Source organism: Otolemur garnettii, unplaced genomic scaffold (assembly GCF_000181295.1).
Source record: "Otolemur garnettii isolate 467f Iridium unplaced genomic scaffold, OtoGar3 scaffold00152, whole genome shotgun sequence".
NCBI lineage: Eukaryota > Metazoa > Chordata > Mammalia > Primates > Galagidae > Otolemur > Otolemur garnettii.
Window position 1 is genome coordinate 1,158,527 of NW_003852547.1, and position 6,092 is coordinate 1,164,618.

Consider the following 6,092-nt stretch of genomic DNA (forward strand, 5'->3'; position numbering starts at 1 on the left):
GTCATTGTTGTTTGGCAGACCCGGGTTGGATTCAAACCTGCCACCTTAGGAATATGTGGCTGGCAACTTAGCCACTTGAGCCACAGGCACCGAGCCATTTTTTACAATTTTAAAAATCTCACTTGAAGGTCTCTTCTGTAGTTCGCAGGCACTGCTGAGGTAAAACAGGGAATTTGAATATGTGGGTCTAAAAGTTTGATTTTGTTAAAAGGACTGGATTCACAATTTGAACAAATGGTTACATTAGAAGCATGAGTGAAATCTATTACAGGGCAGATTAAAAATTTGTTTGCATCACGAACAGGTTAGGGTTTTTGGTGACAAATCTGATAGTTATATTTCCCCCTTTGGCAATGAGCTGGGAGATGCAATCTAGGGCATTGTCTTCCCGGGAAAATGCAGGCATATGGGAAGAGACCAAAAATAAAAGCCAAAAGTTATATTGGCCTTGTCTGGGCATCTTGGGATAGCAGTCTAATACAAATGTGGTCTGCCTCATCTCTGGATGAGTTTTAGTTCTAAATCCCCTGTTGGGGTGCTGGTCTAGTTGGGAGTAAGAGTCTTTCTTAAATGAGAGCTGTGTTGGCTCAGTGCCCATGGCTCAGTGCCCATAGCTCAGTGGTTAGGGCGCCGGCCACATGCACCAGGGCGGGTGGGTTCAAACCTTACCTGGGCCTGCTAAACAACAATAACAACAACAAAGAAATAGTTGGGCGTTGTGGCAGGCACCTGTAGTCACAACTACTTGGGAGGCTGAGGCAAGAGAATCGCTTTAGCCCAAGAGTTTGATGTTGCTGTGAGCTGTGATGCTACAGCTCTCTACTGAGAGCAACACTGTAAGACTCTGCCTCAAAAAAAAGAGACGTGGGTTCAGCACCTGTGGCTCAAGTGCCTAAGGTGCCAGCCACATACACCTGAGCTGGTGGGTTCAAATACAGCCCAGGCCCACCAAACAACAATGACGGCTGCAACCAAAAAACAGCCGGGTGTTGTGGCGGGCGCCTGTGGTCCCAGCTACTTGGGAGGCAGAGGCAAGAGAATCGTTTGAGCCCAGGAGTTGGGGGTTGCTGTGAGCTGTGATGCCATGGCACTCTACCCAGGGTGACAGCTTGAGGCTCTGTCTCAAAATAAAAAGAGATGTGGATCCAGGAGTCAATGCTGTTTAGTTTGGTGGCACAGGATTTAGTGGGAAGGAGTTATATAGACCTTTCCAGAGATGCTGGAGAGATTTATTTATTTATTATTTTATTTTTGTGAGAAAGAGTCCCACTATGTTGCCCAGGGGTTGAGTACCATAGTGTCAGCCTACTTCACAGCAACCTCAAACTCCTGGGCTCAGAAGATCCTCATGCCTTAGCCTTCCAAATAGCTGGGACTATAGACGCCTGTCACAATGGCTGGCTAGTTTTTTCTGAGCTAAGCTCATGTAATCCACCCATCTCTGCCTCCTGGAGCACTAGGATTACAAGCATGAGCTACCATGCCTGGCCATGAATTACTTTTTTTTGATGGGACAAGGTCTTGCCTAGGCTGGAGTACAATGGCATCATCCCAAGTCACTAACCTCCAACTCCAAAGCTCAAGCAATCCTGCCTCAGCACCAAGCCTGGCTAATTTTTTAATTTTTTTTTTTGTGGAGACAGGTCTCCCTATATTGCCCAGGTCAGTCTTCAACTCCTGGGTTCAGCAATCCTTCTGCTCGACCTTCTCAAATGCTGGGGTTATAGATGTGAGCCCCTGTACCCAGCCTCCTGGAAAGAATTCTTATGTAGGTGCCTTTTCCGGTAGACAGAGTCACAAGGCTGCAGATTATGGCATTTTAGGTCTTTGTCTCCTGGGAGCATGTTGTGGAAAGATTGTTCTACCAAAGTATGATTTTTATTTATTGCTATATTAATGCCTTTATAATAGTGGAATATATATGTCCCCATATATCAACTGAGTGTCAAGAGCAGAGGGAGCCAAGTGTATAAGCCTGTGACTGTTTCAAAAGGTGAAAGTTTATGAGCTCTGAAGGGAATGGCCCTTAGATTTAATAATACACAGGAAGAACTTTAGGTCAAGAAAGGTGTAGAGTTTCCATAAATTTTGCCAAGTGTCTTTTTTTTTTTTTTTAATCATTTCATTTGTTCATTCTTCTAAGCCAGAAGATTAGGGATGAAAATGCTATGAAACTGGCCAAAATGAACACATCTGTCTTATTACACGGTCAGTAAAATTGGTTCTCTGATCACTATGTAGTGCAAGAGGTGCTCCCCGGGTAGGAACAATTTATTTTGGCCACAGCTGAAACAGGGGATTATCTACAGAGAAAAGCCTCTACAGAGAACACGCAAACATTACTGGTACCTATGTATCCCCATGGGAAGGAGGTAGTTGGATGAAATCCATTTGCCAAACCTCAAAAGGCACATTAGATAAAGTGTCCAGGGATCAGTATGTACAGGTTTTCCTTAGGGCAGGGGGTACGAGCCACTAAGGCACTTTTTGCAGCTTTTTAAATGTTGCCCCCACCAATACTGTTTCATAAAAGAAATGAATTTGTTAGTTGCTCAATGAGTCAAATTATGTACCACAATTAACATTGAATTTGAGAGAACTGGTTTGTTATCAGGTCCAAGCCACAGCTCTTTTTTTATCATCAAACTAGCGGCCGCAATCTTTCCAATTCTGTTTTTCGGTTTCTGGTGCCCAATTTTGCGCATCTTTGGTAATTATTTTTAGATCATCTTTTGAAGGCTCTTTCAGTGGAGCCGCTACAGAGATTGATGAAATGGCCCTTTAATAGCAGCATTCTTTGCAAGCATTATCAGCACGGTTTTTCCTAGCTTCCACAGAGTCTAACCTTGGATGTCTGGAAATTTTGATAATAGCAAAGGCAGCTGCTGGTAGCTGGATGGCACCCATCCAGGAAGTCCTGTACAGAACCCATTTCTGAATATATATTTGCAGATTTTCCTTTCATAAAGAGGCAAGCCCAGGTAAGAGTATTAAGTCCTGTTGGGCGGAAGTAGCCACAGATGAGGGAGCAGCTTCAATGACTTTGAAGGCAGCAATAACTGCATATTCTGAGCAGTATCTATCATTGTCATTTTTTTTTTTTGAGACCAAGTCTCAAGTTGTTGCCCTCAGTAGAGTGACATGGCATCTTAGCTCACAGCAACCTCAAACTCCTGGGTTCAAATGATCCTCTTGCCTCAGCCTCCCCAATAGCTAGGACTATAGGCACCTGCCACAACGCCCAATTACTTTTTAGAGACAGGGTCTCGCTCTGGCTCACGCTGGTCTTGAACCTGTGAGCTGAGGCAATCCACCCTCATTAGCCTCCCAAGTGCTGGGATTGCAGGTGTGAGCCACAGTGCCCAGCCTACCACTGTTATTTTAAAATATGATCTATTGCTGGATGCAGTGCTCATTCCTGTAATCTTAGCACTCTGGGAGGCTGAGGCAGGAGGATTCCTTGAGCTCAGAAGTTCGAGACCAGCCTGAGCAAGAGCGAGACCCCCGTCTCTGCCAACAATAGAAAAACTAATTGTGGTGGGCACCTGTAGTCCCAGCTACTGAGAGGCTAAGGCAAAAGGATTGCTCAAGCCCAAGAGTTTGAGGTTGCTGTGAGCTACAGTGATGCCACAGCACTCTACCAAGGGCAACAGAGTGAGACTCTGTCTCAAAAAAAAAAATGGTTAAAGGAGATTGTATGATGATTTTTTCAGTGGATTTAATTAATAGGGTGGTAGGTGGTATAGTTCTTAAACAGGGAGGTGACCCTTGAGCTGTTGGCTTTAATATCCAATGGAGTTGGTACCGACCTCCATGTTTCTGGGTCGGGACACCCAAGGCATTTACTTCTATTCATAAACAGTAAGAAAAGAAGTTGATAATTGGGGTATCTTAGGGGAGTGGGATTTAAAAACCCTTCTTTAATAAGTTAGGTATCTGCAGATTTTTCTCAAAAATACTCTTGAGATAATGGGATAAGGTTTAGAGGTTTTAAGTAGGGCATGCAGGGGTTAAGCAGTCAAAGAGAAATTTGGTATCTGGTTATAGCAGTACCCAGAGAGTCCAAGAAACTCTCAAAGTTGTTTAGTTGGGGTTTAGGGAATTGAAGGACACTTCATATTTGTTCAGAGTCCACATGTAGTCCTGATCAGAAATCAGATTACCCACATATTTACTTCAGGTCTTAACTAGTTGTTTTTCTTTAGAAACCTTGTGATTCTTGGTGACTAGGAGTTTTAATACATGTACCTGGTCTTTCTCACAGTTGCCTGTGAGGAAGAACAAAGGAATCAGTCATCTATAAGTTGTTGTGAGGAAGAGACTTGGGGAAAACCCACATCTTCTAAATCAGCCTTCAGAATTTGGGGAAAATAGGAAGGACTTTCAGTATAGCCTTGAGGCAGAACAGTCCAGGTATATTGCAGTTTTTCTCAGGTGAAGGCGAGTATTGACTCGAGTCTTGATCAACGGGGATGCTAAAGGCACTACAGAGGTGAAGTATAGTGAAAAACTTACTGCCACGTTTCCCCCAAAATAAGACACTGTCTTATATTTATTTTTTCTCAAGAAGACACATTAGGGCTTATTTTCAGGGGATGTCTTCCTCTCCACGCCGAAATGCATGGTGCGGCTATGCAGATACGCTACATAGCCCCGCCCATCACTAGGTCTTATTATTGGGGTAGGGCTTATATTTAGCAAATGCATAGAAATCCTGCTAGGGCTTATTTTTTGGGTAGGTCTTATTTTCAGGGAAACACAGTATCAGTTGGCATTAAGGTCAATAAAGTATATGGATTTGGAACTGGGATGACAGTGTATAACAATATTATTTACTACATGGACATCCTGAACAAATCTTTATCCTTGACTATTAGGTTTTCTTACTGAGAGAATGGGAGTATTACAAGGATTGGTAAAAGGAATTATGAATCTTGAGTCTTCTAATTTTCAGTGATAGGCTTTGTGCCTTATAAGGCAGGTTGGCTCATGGGATACTGTTTAATATTAGACAAGGGGGTGGTGGGATCAGTTTGGATTTTTATCTGGGCATCCGTGTAATATAAACCCTGCTTACATCTGTTAACCACATGGCCCACAAAGAGACAGGTATCTGTTCCAGTAAGGAATTTTGAAAGTCACCAGAGATGTCTTTGGCACATAGGACAGCATAACATATAAGCAGAACATCACTGGTAGAGTCCAGCAAACTCCTGGGCTCATCAAACTCTGGAATTATTCCCCTTATTGGGAGAAGGAGATATTTCTCAAAAAATATCTCATTCCCAGTAAATGATCGGGATCTGACTCCATCAGTAAGAAACAATGGTGTCTTTTAAGAAATAAATACATATTATCCTTTAAAGAAAATATGGGTGGGCTCGGTGCCTGTGGCTCAAGCAGCTAAGGCGCCAGCCACATACACCTAAGGTGGTGGGTTCGAATCCCCAGCCTGGGCCCGCCAAACAACAATGATGGCTGCAACCAAAAAATAGCCGGGCGTTGTGGCGGGCGCCTGTGGTCCCAGCTACTTGGGAGCCTGAGGCAGGAGACCCACTTGAGCCCAGGAGTTGGAGGTTGCTGTGAGCTGTGATGCCATGGTACTCTACCCAGGGGGATAGCTTGAGGCTCCGTCAAAAAAAAAAAGAAAAAAGAAAATATGGGTGTCCCATAAGAGTTCAAAGTGGAAAGTAATAGACTGGGACAGAAAGGCCGTCAATGGTCCTACCACTTGAATATTTTATTACTTCAAGGCAGGGGCTGGTTGATGTTGGTGACCAACCCCAACAGGGTTGCTCGTGTCTATGAGAACAGTTAGAACCTCACTGCCAATTTGAAGAGTAGTCTCCCCACGGTAATTGAGAGGGAGGATTGTACATCCTCAGAACCCCTTCATTGGGTGGGAAAAACTAGAAGATCACGTGAAGAAGACTGTCTAATTCGTTTAAGTTTAGGACAGTTCTTCCAGGAGCCTGGCCATTTGCAATAGTGACAATTTCCAGGAGAGAACCTTGTGGATTAAAGTTGTGCCATTTAAGGCCTCAATTGTTATCACTGGGAGCATTCATCTTTTGTAGTTGGAGATTTAGAAT